Source organism: Balaenoptera physalus, assembly GCF_965194825.1.
Source record: "Balaenoptera physalus genome assembly, chromosome: 10".
Lineage (NCBI taxonomy): Eukaryota > Metazoa > Chordata > Mammalia > Artiodactyla > Balaenopteridae > Balaenoptera > Balaenoptera physalus.
This window is the reverse complement of record NC_138889.1, coordinates 47,961,901-47,980,651: the sequence shown is the minus strand read 5'-3', so window position 1 is coordinate 47,980,651 and position 18,751 is coordinate 47,961,901. Positions and strand designations below refer to the sequence as shown.

Here is an 18,751-nt window from a genome sequence, read left to right as displayed (position 1 = left end):
CCAGGAGCACTGTGAACAAAGAAGAGAAAGGGAAATTTCTCCCAGCAGCCTCAAGAGCAGCAGATTAAATCTCCACAGTCAACTTGATATACCCTGCATCCCTGGAATAACTGGATAGACAACAAATCATCCCAAAATTGAGGTGGTGGACTTTGGGAGCAAAGATATATATATATATTTTTCCTTTTTCTCTTTTTGTGAGTGTGTATGTGTATGCTTCTTTGTGTGATTTTGTCTGTATAGTTTTGCTTTTACCATTTGTTCTAGGGTTTTGTCTGTCCATTTTTTTCTGTTTGTTTTATTTTTTTATTACTTTTTAATTTTTTAATTTTTAATTATTTTTTAGTTTTTATTTTAATTATTTTATTTTATCCTTTCTTTCTTTCTTTGTTTATTTTCTTTCTTTCTTCCTTTTTTTTTTTCTCCCTTTTCTTCTGAGCCGTGTGGCTGACAGGGTCTTGGTGCTCCAGCCGGGTGTCAGGCCTGTGCCTCTGAGGTGGGAGAGCCAAGTTCAGGACATTGATCCACCAGAGATCTCCTGGCTCCACGTAATATTAAATGGCAAAAGCTCTCCCAGAGATCTCCATCTCAACGCTAAGACCCAGCTTCACTCAACGACCAGCAAGCTACAGTGCTGGATACCCTATGCCAAACAACTAGCAAGACAGAAACACAACCCCACCCATTAGCAGAGAGGCTGCCTAAAATCATAATAAGGTCACAGACACCCCAAAACACACCACCGGACGTGGTCCTGCCCACCAGAAAGACAAGATCCAGCCTCATCCACCAGAACACAAGCACCAGTCCGTGCCACCAGGAAGCCTACACAACCCAGTGAACCAACCTTAGCTACTGGGAGCAGACACCAAAAACAATGGGAACTATGAACCTGCAGCCTGCAAAAAGGAGACCCCAAACACAGTAAGTTAAGCAAAATGAGAAGACAGAGAAACACACAACAGATGAAGAAGCAAAGCAAAAACCCACCAGACCTAACAAATGAAGAGGAAATAGGCAGTCTACCTGAAAAAGAATTCAGAGTAATGATACTAAAGATGATCCAAAATCTTGGAAATAGAATGGAGAAAATACAAGAAACGTTTAACAAGGACCTAGAAGAACTAAAAAGCAAACAAACAATGATGAACAACACAATAAATGAAATTAAAAATTCTCTAGAAGGAACCAATAGCAGAATAACTGAGGCAGAAGAACTGATAGGTGACCTGGAAGATAAAATAGTGGAGATAACTACTGCAGAGCAGAATAAAGAAAAAAGAATGAAAAGAATTGAGGACATTCTCAGAGACCTCTTGGACAACATTATACACAGCAACATTTGAATTATAGGGGTCCCAGAAGAAGAAGAGAAAAAGAAAGGGATTGAGAAAATATTTGAAGAGATTATAGTTGAAAACTTCCCTAATATGGGAAAGGAAACAGTCAATCTAGTCCAGGAAGCACAGAGAGTCCCATACAGGATAAATCCAAGGAGAAACTCGCCAAGACACAAATTAATCAAACTATCAAAAATTAAATACAAAGAAAAAATATTAAAAGCATCAAGGGAAAAACAACAAATAACATATGGAATCCCCATAAGGTTAAGAGCTGATCTTTCAGCAGAAACTCTGCAAGCCAGAAGGGGGTGGTAGGACATATTTAAAGTGATGAAAGGGAAGAACCTACAATGAAGATTACTCTACCCAGCAAGGATCTCACTCAGATTTGACGGAGAAATTAAAACCTTTACAGACAAGCGAAAGCTAAGAGAATTCAGCACCACCAAACCAGCTTTACAACAAATGCTAAAGGAACTTCTCTAGGCAGGAAACACAAGAGAAGGAAAAGACGTACAATAACATACCAAAAACAATTCAGAAAATGGTAATAGGAACGTACATATTGACAACTACCTTAAATGTAAATGGATTAAATGCTCCAACGAAAAGACACAGACTGGCTGAATGGATACAAAAATAAGACCAATATATATGCTGTCTACAAGAAACCCACTTCAGACCTAGGGACACACCAGACTGAAAGTGAGGGGATGGAAGAAGGTATTCCATGCAAAATGGAAATCAAAGGAAAGCTGGAGAAGCAATTCTCATATCAGACAAAATAGACTTTAAAATAAAGACTATTACAAGAGACAAAGAAGGACACTACATAATGATCAAGGGATTGTTCCAAGAACAAGATATAACAATTGTAAATATTTATGCAGCCAACACAGGAGCACCTCAGTACATAAGGCAAATGCTAGCAGCCATAAAAGGGGAAATTGAAAGTAACACAATCACAGTAGGGGATTTTAACACCCCACTTTCACCAATGGGCAGATTCTCCAAAATGAAAATAAGTAAGGAAACACAAGCTTTAAATGATACATTAAACAAGACGGACTTAATTGATATTTATAGGACATTTCATCCAAAAACAACAGAATACACTTGCTTCTCAAGTGCTTATGGAACATTCTACAGGATACATCATGTCTTGGTTCACAAATCAAGCCTTGGTAAATTTAAGAAAATTGAAATTGTATCAAGTATCTTTTCTGACCACAACGCTCTGAGACTAGATATCAATTACAGGGAAAAATCTGTAAAAAAATACAAATACATGGATGCTAAACACTACACTACTTAATACCCAAGAGATCACTGAGGAAATCAAAAAATACCTAGAAACAAATGACAATGAAAACACAACGACCCAAAACCTATGGGATGCAGCAAAAGCAGTTCTCAGAGGGAGGTTTATAGCAATACAATCCTACCTCAAGAAACAAGAACCATCTCAAATAAACAACCTAACCTTACACCTAAAGCAATTAGAAAACAAAGAACAAAAAAACCCCAAAGTCAGCAGAAGGAAAGAAATCATAAATATCAAATCAGAAATAAATGAAAAAGAAATGAAGGAAACAATAGCAAAGATCAATAAAACTAAAAACTGGTTCTTTGAGAAGATAAACAAAATTGATAAACCATTAGGCTGACTCATCAAGAAAAAAAGGGAGAAGACTCAGATCAATAAAATTAGAAATTAAAAAGGAGAAGTAACAACTGAAACTGCAGAAATACAAAGGATCATGAGAGATTACTACAAGCAACTATATGCCAATAAAATGGACAACCTGGAAGAAATGGACAAATTCTTAGAAAAGCCCAACCCTCCGAGACTGAACCAGGAAGAAATAGAAAATATAAACAGACCAATCACAAGCACTGAAATTGAGACTGTGATTCAAAATCTTCCAACAGACAAAAGCCCAGGACCAGATGGCTTCACAGGCGAATTCTATCAAACATTTAGAGAAGAGCTAACACCTATTCTTCTCAAACTCTTCCAAAATATAGCAGAGGGAGGAACACTCCCCAACTCATTCTACAAGGCCACCATCACCCTGATACCAAAACCAGACAAAGATGTCAGAAAGAAAACTACAGGCCAATATCACTGATGAACATAGATGCAAAAATCCTCAACAAAATCCTAGCAAACAGAATCCAACAGCACATTAAAAGGATCATACACCATGATCAAGTGGGGTTTATCCCAGGAATGCAAGGATTCTTCAGTATATGCAAATCAATCAATGTGATACACCATATTAACACATTGAAGGATAAAAACCATATGATCATCTCAATAGATACAGAAAAAGCTTTTGACAAAATTCAACACCCATTTATGATAAAAACCCTCCAGAAAGTAGGCGTAGAGGGAACTTAACATAATAAAGACCATATATGACAAACCCACAGCCAACATCGTTCTCAATGGCGAAAAACTGAAACCATTTCCTCTAAGATCAGGAAGAAAACAAGGTTGCCCTCTCTCACCGCTATTATTCAACATAATTTTGGAAGTTTTAGCCACAGCAAACAGAAGAAAAAGAAATAAAAGGAATACATATCGGGAAAGAAGAAGTAAAGCTGTCACTGTTTCTACCGATGACATGATAGAATACATAGAGAATCCAAAAGATGCTACCAGAAAACTACTAGAGCTAATCAATGAATTTGGTAAAGTAGCAGGATACAAAATTAATGCACAGAAATCTCTTGCATTCCTATCCACTAATGATGAAAAATCTGAAAGAGAAATTAAGGAAACACTCCTATTTACCACTGCAACAAAAAGAATAAAATACCTAGGAGTAAACCTACCTAAGGAAACAAAAGACCTGTATGCAGAAAACTATAAGACACTGATGAAAGAAATTAAAGATGATACAAACAGATTGAGAGATATACCATGTTCTTGGATGGGAAGAATCAACTTTGAGAAAATGACTATACAGATTCAGTGCCATTCCCTATCTAACTACCAATGGCATTTTCACAGACGTAGAGCAAAAAATTTCTCAATTTGTATGGAAACACAAAAGACCCCGAATAGCCAAAGCAATCTTGAGAAAGAAAAACAGAGCTGGAGGAATCAGAGTCCCTGACTTCACACTATACTACAAAGCTACAGTAATCAAGACAGTATGGTACTGGCACAAAAAGAGAAATATGGATCAATGGAACAGGATCGAAAGCTCAGAGATAAACCCACGCGAATATGGTCACCTTATTTTTGATAAAGGAGGCAAGAATAAACAATGGAGAAAAGACAGCCTCTTCAATAAGTGGTGCTGGGAAAACTGGACAGCTACATGTAAAAGAATGAAATTAGAACACTCCCTAACACCATGCACAAAAGTAAACTCAAAATGGATTAAAGACCTATATATAAGGCCAGACACTATAAAACTCTTAGAGGAAATGATAGGCAGAACACTCTCTGACATAAATCACAGCAAGATCCTTTTTGACCCACCTACTAGAGAAATGGAAGTAAAAACAAAAATAAACAAATGGGTCCTATTGAAACTTAAAAGCTTTTGCACAGCAAAGGAAACCATAAACAAGACGAAAAGACAACCCTCAGAATGGGAGAAAATATTTGCAAATGAAGCAACCGACAAAGGATCAATCTCCAAAATATACAAGCAGCTCACGCAGCTCAATATCAAAAAACCAAACAACCCAATCCAAAAATGTGCAGAAGACCTGAATAGACATTTTTCCAAAGAGGACATACAGATGGCCAAGAAGCACATGAAAAGCTGCTCAACATCACTAATTATTAGAGAAATGCAAATAAAACTACAATGAGGTATCACCTCACACCAGTTAGAATGGGAATCATCAGAAAATCTAGAAACAATAAATGCTGGAGAGGGTGTGGAGAAAAGGGAACCCTCTTGCACTGTTGGTGGGAATGTAAATTGATATAGCCACTATGGAGAACAGTATGGAGGTTCCTTAAAATTTAAGAATAGAACTACTATACAACCCAGCAATCCCACTACTGGGCATATACCCTGAAAAAACCATAATTCAAAAAGAGTCATGTACCACAATGTTCATTGCAGCTCTATTTACAATAGCCAGGAAATGGGAGCAACCTAAGTGTCCATCAACAGATGAATGAATAATGAAGGTGTGGCACGTATATACAATGGAATATTACTCAGCCATAAAAAGAAACAAAATTGAGTTATTTGTGGTGAGGTGGATGGACCTAGGGTCTGTCATACAGAGTGAAGTAAGTCAGAAAGAGAAAAGCAAATACCGTATTCTAACACATATATCTGGAATCTAAAAAAAAAAAAAAAAAAAAAAAAATGGTTTTGAAGAACCTAGGGGCAGGACAGGAATAAAGACACAGATGTAGAGAATGGACTTGAGGACGTGGGGAGGGGGAAGGGTAAGCTGGGATGAAGTGAGAGAGTGGCATGGACTGATATATACTACCAAATGTGAAATAGATAGCTAGTGGGAAGCAGCCGCATAGCACAGGGAGATCTGCTCGGTGCTTCGTGACCACCTAGAGGGGTGGGATGGGGAGGTTGGGAGGGAGATGCAAAAGGGAGGGGATATGGGGATATATGTATATGTATAGCTGATTCACTTTGTTATAGAGCAGAAACTAACACACCATTGTAAAGCAATTATACTCTGATAAAGATGTTTTTAAAAAAAAAAGTAGTAAATAAATAAATAAATAAAATGACCCAACTATATATTGTTTACAAGTAACACATAAAAACATAAACAAGTTAAATGAAAAATATATACAATAATATATTCTTCAAACATAATGATGTTGAATTGACTTGTGATGCAAAAAGTTTGCCCACCTGATAACACGTTGCTATAAGAATCAATCAACCTTTCCCTTTTGACATATCTGTATCCCTGAATAAAACATCTTAAACCTCCTTTTCTCTGCTCATGCCATGCTTTATTTGCCACACTTTCTATTTTTCACTGAACAGTACCCATGTATTTTTCTGATTGTTGTTATAAACGTAATGGTATGAAACATCTAAATTCATCAAATACCTCACAGTTCACAACCTCATAATACAGAAACAGATAATAAGTGTTAGAAGATTTGGTAAGGTACAGATATTTGGAAAAAGAAGTCTGACAAAGATGAAGGTGAGGCAGATCATTATTTGAAGATATCCACGGCCTCCTAATTGGTCTCCTTTTTTCTAGTTTTTCCTTCCTCTCAAACTTTCCTTAACAACAGGTAAAAATATTACCAAAGTAAAGATCTAATTATATTCTTTCCCTGCTCAAAATCTTTTTCCCCACTGACCCTATCCTCACCAGCAGGTGGGTCTATTTAGTATTGTTAAGACCCAGCGTATGGGGAACGAAACCCAGGCCCAAAGCTGCAGGCTTTCTTCCTCTCCGGAACCTTGAACACTGTCCTAGATTGTACTCCAGCCCTCCCCTCCCCCACACCTCCCTCCTGGAGCTCTGGCTCATTTTCCTGGGTCCAGATATCCTGCTTATCTATTACTTTATTGGGTCCTGACACTATGCCTATCTACTGCATCCAGGCACTAACTGGGAATCTTTTGCCAAAATTTAAACCATGTTACTGCTCCCATTTGTGCCCAGGAGGCTCCTGCCACCATGTTCCATCAGCTGTTTAGGATGTCCCCTTAAATATCAATGCTGCCTAGATCACATCACCATGTTTCATTGGAATTTATATATTGGACTCTTGCTTCCCTTTATTTCACACCAACCCACCTCTGAGGTCCTAGATTGCTTTACAAGCATAGGTTTATCACACTGTTCCCTTTGACTCTTCCCTCATCAACTTCTAATCTTCCTTCTCCAAGAAAAAGAACAGAGGGTGATAAGAAGCAATAAGCACAAGATAGAAATAAGCCAGAATTTCAGTTATCAAATTGGAAGGCAGTGAATTAATGCTATTGGCTTTTTTTTTTTTTCTTTTCCCAAACTCCCTAACTATCCCTTCCCTCCACCCTTCCCCCTCTGGTAACCATAAGCTCATTCTCTAAGTCTGTGAGTCTGTTTCTGTTCTGTAAATACGTTCATTTGTATCATTTCTTTTTAGATTCCACATATAAGCGATATCATGTGATATATCTCTTTCTTTTCCATTGGCTTTTAATGTAGGGGAGACAGGCTATGTCCTTGTCTCATAACAAACACCCCATTTGGAGGTCCCAAAGCATTAAATGATATGAGGATATGGGTTAGAGGATGGTTAATTTACAGAGGCAGGGAATCCTGGTTAAAATAAATTTTCTAGGAAAAAAGAACATGGGTGATCCTAATTTTGGCAACAGGACATATTTATTTATGGGCATGTTTGTAGACAACCAAGCCCACACTTGTTTTATAATAGTACATCAGTCACAGGTAGGATAATTACCTTCAAAAATAGCGTAAAAGTACTAATGCTAAGGAAAGCATAAATAATTCTCCAAGTCATTATTGACTAAGAGTGGTGTATAATTTTCTGTCAGGTACAGTTAAAGGAAGAATTACTAACTTAATGCCTGATACATTGCATTTCAGAAAATAAACATTGAAAAGAATGTGGCAAGATAGAGAGTAGCCTTAAGTCTAAAGCTATGGGCTCAAGTACTGGTTCTTACAAACACTGTGAGCCAGGCTTTTGGTCTCACAGAACCTCAGTTTTATATCTGTAAAATGGGCTGTTAAAACCTTTCCTATCTATCTCAGAGATTATTTGAAGAACAATATAAACAGTATACTTCCATTCAAAAGGTAATTATTTTGTCTATTATTATGGCCACTTGGACAGGCACAGTGACTCATAATCAGGTCAACATAATGTTTCAGTGTTGACATGTAAATGGTCATTAAGTGTTTTAAATCCTTTTTAACACAGGAGAGTTGAAGATCAGCTTTTGAGACCAGAGTTATGAGCAGAGACCAAGATAATTCAGCTGCCAGCTACAAAGTACTATAGCAAGTGCCAGAAACACTACTCATTTTTGCATGGGAAAATATTTCTGCCAAACCAAGTCTTCGGGGTTTGTATAGTTCTTTCCCGTATGTCTCTATGAAAATGTTATTCTTCTTATCTCATTTTTGAATGGGGCTGTCAGGAATACAAGTATCAGCTGTTTTCCAGGCCTGGGAAATTGATGCAGTTCAACTGAATTTAAGGTTGAGGAGTGTTTTAGGGAATCCCGTGAGTTATGTCTCGAGGATAGGGACAGCACAGATTAAAATAAGCACAGGTGTTTGGCCTCCAGTTTATAGCTGGCACATCAGGTCTGCTTCTGCATAGACAACTCCCAGATAAACATTCCAGAACTGCCATCAGCGCCTCCTGGGGACAACAATTAGGAAAATATTTAACAACCAGTCATGTTATAACTGATTAGGAAATGCCATTTTCACTCTTAGTCATCCCAACCGCATGGCCAGAGTAGAAAAAGAGGGAAGTTTACTAAAAGCAGACAACAATGTTGCTGAATTCCAAGCAACTATAATCGAATATGGTCTGGGGAGGAATTACACTTCTGATCTGGTATGTGCAGGTCCTTGCCTTTGCCAAGACTGTACAGGAACATTTTCCTATTCTTACATTGTCATCCTGTGAGCTAGCAAAGACTCTGAGAGATTAAAATGTTGGAATAAATAGGTCTGAGTTTCTGAGAACTGTTGTGAAACTTTTAATACATGAAAATACCTGGAAAGTTATATGGTTGAACTTTGTTATTTGATAGAAAATATCTTCAAGGAATTCTGGCTTCCAAAAAGATAACATTTAAAAGAAAAATTGATGGCAGTTACTACAGACAGATACAACTGTTTTGACCTTACATCTTCCATATTTGATATACCACACTAAACCACTTGCATCCTACTTAGGAGTTTCAAATAGAAAACTATTTTCCTCATAATATTTGTCACTCAACTTCTGTGTATCCCTACCAACCAAGAAGATTTTGCTGAGTTTAAATTTCTGTAGTCTGTATTATGAAAACCACAGGTTTATTGAATGTGCATTTTTATGTTACTAGCCTGTCCACCTTGAAATATTCCTGAGCTATGGGAAGCCATTAAAGATTCTAAACAGAGATGTGACATTGTCAACTTGGCTGTGGTGAGGATTGGAGAGAGCAAGGCTGGAAGTAGAAAGGTATGTTAGGAGGATATACCAGTGACACAATTTACAGATCATGATAGTTTAAGGCAGATGTGTGGAGAGACAGATTTAACAGGTATTTAGGAATTAGAATTGGTAGGAGGTCACGACTAATTGAACATCGTGGGTGAGGAAGAGGAATAAATCAATGAAATACCTAGTTTTCTGATTTTGGAAACTGGGTGAATGAGGCTGCCAATAACTAAAAGAATGGAAATGAGCTTGCGTCAGGGATGGGACAAAGATGATGTACTCAGATTTGTGCATTTTGCACTGGCTAATGGGACTTGTAAATCTAGGTACAAGTAGGAAGGGAGATATCTGGTTTAAAGTTATGGTAGGCATCATTATCATGGCCCCAATGATCTCCATCTCTTGGTATTCAAGCTTTCTGTAATACTCTGTCCTTGAGTAATTTGCTTCTGACCAATAGAATGTGGGAACATTGAGGAGCTATCTCTTCCATGATTAGGTTACAAAGATTTTGAATCCTATCTTGTTAGTACACTCCCTCTATTGCTATCATAGCTTGCACACTTAGATGAACAAGCTATCATATGGAGAGGCCCATATGGCAAGGCACTGAGGGTAGCCTCTGGTCAGCAGCCAGCAAGAAACTGAGGCCTTTAATCCAAGAATCTGCAAGGAACTGAATACTGCCTACAATTTCTGGGTGAGCCTTCCCCAGGTGAACCTTCAGATGAGACTGAAGACCATAGGCTGACACCTTGATTGCAGCCTTGTGAGAGGCCCATGAAGCACAGAATCCAGTGAAACTGCACCCGGATTCCAGACCCACAGCAGTTATAAGATAACAAATGTGTGCTAGTTTAAACCACTGGGTCTTTGGGTATTGTGTTATGCCACAATTAGATAACTAATACATGAGCTCTGGAGATGGAGGCTAGATTTGGGATTCACCAGCACATAGATAATATATACTGACTGTGAAAAAGCTCAACTTGAGATAATATATAGTGACGGGGAAAGAGGATTATATAGAAGCTGGAGGAATAGTAAAATTGGGGAATAGGTGGAGGACCAGGAGTATGAAAAGGGAACTGCAAAGAAATAGAAATCTGAAAGCTGAGAGGTGCAAGGTTAAGGAAGGCATGACCAAATATCAAATGCTGAGAAAAAGACTGAAAACTGCTTTTAGTAACAGGGTGTTTTTTTGCTTACCTTGATGTGAACAACTTCAATGACGTGACCTGGTGGAAGGCAGATGTCATGACATTAAGGAGAAAACACAAAGTGAGAAGGTAAAAACAAGCTTCCTTGAAGAAGCTTAGCTGTTGAAAGAAGGAAAAAATAATGTGATATTTGCTGTAGGATGAAAAGTTGGTGGCTTTTTATGAGGGGAGAGAGACTTGAGCGTATTTATGTGATGAGGGCTTCTTGGCCATGCAAATTTTGGTTACATTTTCTGTTATTTATAACATAGCTGTTATAACAAAACCAATAAAGGAAATAACTTTATCCATTCATAATCCTCCTGCCCTTTTGAAGGTGCTTACATGTCCATTTGCTTTTTATGTAACAAAACATGGTATCATTTTCCCATGTATTATAACATAAACATTTCTTAATGTTGTTATATTGGAGGCATAGTTATTTTTAATACTGTATAATATATTGTCAAGCTTGTGTACTATAAATGACATATTTCCTATTTCTTGGACCACTAGGTTGTTTCCAACTTCTTATAACTGTAAATAATGCTGTCATTAATGGTGCAAAGTTGCTACAAAACAAAAACAGAGAGGCTCCTCCTAAGGGGTGTTTTCTGGATGATTGCCAAAGCCAGCATTCTTCATGCTGAAGGGCTCTGAGCTGAATTCAGTAAAAATTTACGCAAAAATTGCAGGAGCCATTTCTTTTTTTTTTTTTTTTTTTTAATTTTTTAAAAAAAATTTTTATTGGAGTATAGTTGATTGACAATGTTGTATTAGTTTCAGGTGTACAGCAAAGTGAATCAGTTATACATATACATATATCCACTCTTTTTAAGATTCTTTTCCCATATAGGCCATTACAGAGTACTGAGTAGAGTTCCCTGTGCTATACAGTAGATACTTATTAGTTATCTGTTTTATATATAGTAGTGTATATATCTCAATCCCAATCTCCCAATTTATCCCTCCCCTTGCTTTTCCCCTGGTAACCATAGGTTTTTTTTTTTTTTTTTTTTTAACATCTTTATTGAAGTATAATTGCCTTACAATGGTGTGTTAGCTTCTGCTTTATAACAAAGTGAATCAGTTATACATATACAATATGTTCCCATTTCTCTTCCCTCTTGCATCTCCCTCCCTCCCACCCTCCCCATCCCATCCCTCTAGGTGGTCACAAAGCACCGAGCTGATCTCCCTGTGCTATGCGGCTGCTTCCCACTAGCTATCTATTTTACATTTGGTAGTGTATATATGTCCATGACACTCTCTTACCCTGTCACATCTCACCCCACCCCCTCCCCATATCCTCAAGTCCATTCTCTAGTAGGTCTGTGTCTTTATTCCCGTCTTGCCACTAGGTTCCTCATGGCCTTTTTTTTTTTTTTTTTTCCTCTTAGATTCCGTATATATGTGTTAGCATACTGTATTTGTTTTTCTCTTTCTGACTTACTTCACTCTGTATGACAGACTCTAACTCCATCCACCTCATTACAAATACCTCCATTTCATTTCTTTTTATGGCTGAGTAATATTCCATTGTATATATGTGCCACATCTTCTTTATCCATTCATCTGTCGATGGACATTTAGATTGCTTCCATGTCCTGGCTATTGTAAATAGAGCTGCAATGAACATTTTGGTACATGACTCTTTTTGACCTATGGTTTTCTCAGGGTATATGCCCAGTAGTGGGATTGCTGGGTCGTATGGTAGTTCTATTTGTAGTTTTTTAAGGAACCTCCATACTGTTCTCCATAGTGGCTGTATCAATTTACATTCCCACCAACAGTGCAAGAGTGTTCCCTTTCCTCCACACCCTCTCCAGCATTTATTGTGTCTAGATTTTTTGATGATGGCCATTCTGACCGGTGTGAGATGATATCTCATTGTAGTTTTGATTTGCATTTCTCTAATGATTAATGATGTTGAGCATTCTTTCATGTGTCTGTAGGCCATCTGTATATCTTCTTTGGAGAAATGTCTATTTAGGTCTTCGGCCCATTTTTGGATTGGGTTGTTCGTTTTTTTGTTATTGAGCTGCATGAGCTGCTTGTAAATCTTGGAGATTAATCCTTTGTCAGTTGCTTCATTTGCAAATATTTTCTCCCATTCTGATGGTTGTCTTTTGGTCTTGTTTTTATGGTTTCCTTTGCTGTGCAAAAGCTTTTAAGTTTCATTAGGTCCCATTTGTTTATTTGTGTTCTTATTTCCATTTCTCTGGGAGCTGGGTCAAAAAGAATCTTGCTGTGATGTATGTCATAGAGTGTTCTGCCTATGTTTTCCTCTAAGAGTTTGATAGTGTCTGGCCTTACACTTAGGTCTTTAATCCATTTTGAGTTTATTTTTGTGCATGGTGTCAGGGAGTGTTCTATTTTCATACTTTTACATGTACCTGTCCAATTTTCCCAGCACCACTTATTGAAGAGGCTGTCTTTTCTCCACTGTATATGCTTGCCTCCTTTATCAAAAATAAGGTGCCCATATGTGTGTGGGTTTATCTCTGGGCTTTCTATCCTGTTCCATTGATCTATATTTCTGTTTTTGTGCCAGTACCAAACTGTCTTGATTACTGAAGCTTTGTAATATAGTCTGAAGTCAGGGAGCCTGATTCCCCCAGCTCCATTTTTCGTTCTCAAGATTGCTTTGGCTATTCGGGGTCTTTTGTGTTTCCATACAAATTGTGAAATTTTTTGTTCTAGTTCTGTGAAAAATGCCAGTGGTAGTTTGATAGGGATTGCATTGAATCTGTAGATTGCTTTGGGTAGTAGAGTCATTTTCACAATGTTGATTCTTCCAATCCAGGAACATGGTATATCTCTCCATCTATTTGTATCATCTTTAATTTCTTTCATCAGTGTCTTATAATTTTCTGCATACAGGTCTTTTGTCTCCTTAGGTAGGTTTATTCCTAGATATTTTATTCTTTTTGTTGCAATGGTAAATGGGAGTGTTTTCTTAATTTCACTTTCAGATTTTTCGTCATTAGTGTATAGAAATGCAAGAGATTTCTGTGCATTAATTTTGTATCCTGCTACTTTACCAAATTCATTGATTAGCTCTAGGAGTTTTCTGGTAGCATCTTTAGGATTCTCTATATATAGTATCATGTCATCTGCAAATAGTGACAGCTTTACTTCTTCTTTTCCGATTTGGATTCCTTTTATTTCTTTGTCTTCTCTGATTGCTGTGGCTAACACTTCCAAAACTATGTTGAATAATAGTGGTGAGAGTGGGCAACCTTGTCTTGTTCCTGATCTTAGTGGAAATGGTTTCAGTTTTTCACCATTGAGGACAATGTTGGCTGTGGGTTTGTCATATATGGCCTTTATTATGTTGAGGAAAGTTCCCTCTATGCCTACTTTCTGCAGGGCTTTTATCATAAATGGGTGTTGAATTTTGTCGAAAGCTTTCTCTGCATCTATTGAGATGATCATATGGTTTTTCTCCTTCAGTTTGTTAATATGATGTATCACATTGATTGATTTGCGTATATTGAAGAATCCTTGCATTCCTGGGATAAACCCCACTTGATCATGGTGTATGATCCTTTTAATGTGCTGTTGGATTCTGTTTGCTAGTATTTTGTTGAGGATTTTTGCATCTATGTTCATCAGTGATATTGGCCTGTAGTTTTCTTTCTTTGTGACATCTTTGTCTGGTTTTGGTATCAGGGTGATGGTGGCCTCGTAGAATGAGTTTGGGAGTGTTCCTCCCTCTGCAGTATTTTGGAAGAGTTTGAGAAGGATAGGTGTTAGCTCTTCTCTAAATGTTTGATAGAATTCACCTGTGAAGCCATCTGGTCCTGGGCTTTTGTTTGTTGGAAGGTTTTTAATCACAGTTTCAATTTCAGTGCTTGTGATTGGTCTGTTCATATTTTCTATTTCTTCCTGGTTCAGTCTCGGCAGTTTGTGCATTTCTAAGAATCTGTCCATTTCTTCCAGGTTGTCCATTTTATTGGCATAGAGTTGCTTGTAGTAATCTCTCATGATCTTATGTATTTCTGCAGTGTCAGTGGTTACTTCTCCTTTTTCATTTCTAATTCTATTGATCTGAGTCTTCTCCCTTTTTCTCTTGATGAGTCTGGCTAATGGTTTATCAATTTTGTTTATCTTCTCAAAGACATTTCTTTTTTAATGTATTTTTTATTATCCCAAACTTTAAAATCCCAACAGGTAGGCAGTTCAAATATACAGAAAGAAATTCTTGAGTGCCCAGATTGACTTTAAACTTTCTGTGAACCCAAATGTGTTCTGTGAACCCATCCTGCATTGATACCTTTTCTACCAACATCCCGAGGTACATGGAATACAGCAGAGAAGGCCTCAGTCATCTTTCTTCTATAATTAATTAATTAATTTTATATTGGAAAGAAGTTACTGTCCTTAATACCTTCCTTGCCATATCACTCCAAGTAAAAGAATCCACCCTCCCTTGGAGGGCTGGATGCACTACCAGAAAATATCTTCCATTTGAGCTTAGAGTTATTGTTGCAAATCTGCTAAATATTAGGTTTGCCAAATCCTTCCTGAGAATAGCTATCACATTTCTGGTGAGACACTTGTTGAAAGAAAAGCTTTCCCTGCTTTTGCAGTGGTCAGCTGAAATGCAACATGTTTAAGATAGAATATGTCATTCCTTTCTCACCGTTCCTCTCCTGACTTAACCTCTGTCTCTGAGACCACCCTTCATTTATTCATCCTGGTTTAAGATGAAGGCATCTCTCAGGGCTTGAGCAAGTATAATATTTACCTACAAAATGACAAAGAAGAATAAAACGGACCAGGACCTGAAAAATCAACACACCACAAGGAGAAACACAGGAAGGACATCTTGAGGGAGGAAGTATAGAGTAGTTAAGAGCCGTGGTTCTACAACGTAGAGACCTGGGTTCAAATCCCAAGTAAATGCTCTTTGTAAGCAAAAATACTACAACCTCTCTTCTTTTTATCGTTATCTTGATCAAATGTTTGGTGGGTTGAGATGGTGTGTTCATCTTCTATGGCAGAATTTTCTCACACACGTGGGCCTCCAATTATGATCCTACCTTCCCATTTGCTGCCCTCCTCCTTTTTTAAAATAAGGATTCATCCAATTTCTGATCCATCAATGAGCCCCATTCTTATTGTAAGTTAAGACTATATATTTAATAAGTTCCTATTGGAACTTATCACTGGGTTCCTGTTGGGTGGGGCTACTACAGAATGGGCTCAGCCTGTTGTCTTGAAACTGAGGGGCAGTGCTCTTATCTTGTCTCACAACTTCAATGTGCCCCCACTCCGTGGGCCTTCCCTGCCTTTTACTACTCCTCTTGATGCTTCAAAGTTCAGCTCAAGTTCTGGAAGCTTCCGAGATACCCTCAGAGTTCTCTCTCTCCACCAAAGTCCATCACATTCATTTGGTGGTGGGGAAGAAAGCATAAAGGAGTTGGCATGTCGTAGTGCAGACTTTCTCCACCTTGGCACTGTAGACATTTGGCGCTGGATGGTGGAGTGCATCTCCTCCCCCAGTGTGACAACCCAAATGTCTACAAACATTGCCGGATGTCCCATGAGGGACAAAAATCACTTCTGCTTCAGACCTACTGTTGAAGCACGATCCTCACATATCAGGTAATGTGCTAGACTCTGTGCAGACTTTATTCATGGCCACATCCTATTTTTTTACCTTTATCTTCTTTTTGCTTCAGTTCGCTCACTTATTTCTAACTTATTTTGTACGGCACCTTTACCATTGTAAACCTTTTTTACAAGGCAGGTAATATATAAACACTCACAGCTTCTTTGAAACTTTTTTTTTTTTTTTTTTCCTTAAGGGTGAGGGAGCAGCAAGGAATGCTTAAATTCAGAGATCACCTTCAGATGCTCAAAATCCATAGACAGACCTCGGCCACCACTCGCCTCCCAACACGGGCGCCCCGCTCTGGCTGTGTCCGTGTCTCCAGCCCTGGCTTTGGCCACGCTGCCCTTGGCATCACCTTTTAACAAGTGAACGCTGAAGACTAGCGATCTATGTTCGATAACTGGACTAAGGTCTAAATAACAAACACTGGAGGATCAAAAATATCTGAGTTCATGATATCTTCAGCACTATTTTGTTTACTTTCTCTCCATAGACCCATCCTTGTTACTCCACTGAATTTTAGTCTGCAGAACTGGGATTGTGTCTCTTGGGAACACTGTGCATTTCTTATGGTGGCATAGGAATAGTTATCTACAGGGAAAACAGGCTTTTCTTTTAGCTCTCCAGAAACCCCAAAAATGAGAGAATTGGGGGTATAAAAATATGATACTAAAAGTATTCATTTTCTATCATTTATCTTCACTTGAAACTATTCAGTACTTTTGAAGCTGCAGAAAATACATTACAAGAAAAAAACAAATCATCTCAATCATTACTTTAATGCACAGCCTTAGCTTCCTGGCATTTCCCTCATTTCCCCAGGGGGGAAGGCTGTTTCTCCAAGTTACTTCTTTTCAATTGATTTGCTAGGATTTCAATCACTTTAGACCTTTTGCATTAGAGGAAGAAACAAGTCTGCTTTTTTCCCCTCAACTTGGGGGGGTTGGCGTTTATCACAGTCTTTCCTTATTTAACTACCTATAGAATTGAATTTCAATTCTATAAATTGCCTTTTAGGACCAAAAGTTCAAAATCAGAGTGTATCAGCATCACATCCTCAAAATCGGAAAAGGAGAGGTTAAATTTCTTACTTCTGCTAGCTCTTCAAAGGCATGTGGGGAAAAGGGATCTTGATAAATGGACTTTTGAAGGGAGAAATAAAGACACCAACAAAGGCATGTGTTGCATGTTCTGTCCAAGGGCTAGTTTATCTCCTGCAGTTTTGGTTTGCTGTCATCAAGAGGACATTGTGCAGGGCAGTCCTAATGTCTGCTGAAGATTCAACTATTTTACGGTCCAGGCGATTTTAGGCAAATCCACTTTCAATCAGAACTACAATTCAATGAAGTCAGTATTTTACAGCTAATGAAATTAAGGCCTAATGGCTAACTAACGCACAACCAACGTACAATTTCCAGTGCATGCACTTCCCATCAGAACTGAAGAATTTGTTATGTCTAAAGCTCTCCCGTCTTGGTCTGGAAGTTTCTACTTAACTTTAGGCCAAAAATAAATCTTTATTACAGTTAAGAAATATAAATATTAACATCACTATATTTAGAGGAAAACTGTTAGATTAAACCTCCGAAACCACCACACATGGATTTAGAGCTTAGAGCACTTGCCACCAAGAGTTCAGAATAGGATTTCTGAGAACTGGAAAGGATCTTAGAAATGATTTTACAGTACAAGGTCAGGTTGTCTCATAACATTTATCTTTTTTCTCCATTTTTCTTAATTGGGAGGCAGCAGGTACAGTAGGAAGTTCTTGACGCACTGGGGTCTAGATTTATCTTTATTAGCCGGAACCCCAGGCATGTTATTTCACCTCACTGAACCCATTTTTATTTTAATGACAGAGGTGGCCTAGACGACCTTCCAGCTCTATTGTTATGTGAATCTGCTATGCTTCTCCTGATAGGAAAATCCTGATTAGGAAAATCAAATTGTTACAACCTTAGCTTAACCTTTAGTCTTTTTTTTTTTTGCTTCAAAGTTACTTGCTCTCAGCTGGGGCCTGATTTTCATCTCTGCTGTAGCAGTCTAAACCTGATCGCCTCTCACACTTATTCTTTCCACACAGGCAGCAGCAGAGGCAGTGATGTGGTGTGGGTTGTAAAAACCTCTGTACCAGAAAATCAAAATCATCTCCCTAATTCATAACGTTTTCGAAGATTTTTTTCCGTGGGTTTCTTTGCGCCATGTTCCTCTGTTGGTTTTTTCTCCCTTTAAAAAAAATCTCCAAAGCCCCTCCTGTACCTGCTCAGAGTACAGCTTGCTTATTAATAGAATACATCTGAGCTGCTTCCTCATAGCAAAAGATTACAATTTGAATTGGGAAAAAATGACTTGAACAGTAACTAATACTTATATACTCCTTACTATGTTCCAAGCACTGGTGTACCTACTTTCCATAGGTGAAGGCGTTTAACCCTCA

At 38.0% G+C, this 18,751-nt stretch overlaps 1 long non-coding RNA gene across 2 annotated transcripts in view; it reads left to right on the top strand.

The window, feature by feature from the left end:
- The window catches only part of LOC309636781, a 64,259-nt gene that overhangs the window by 26,170 nt on the left and 19,338 nt on the right, over nt 1-18,751 (top strand). The window lies entirely within an intron of this gene.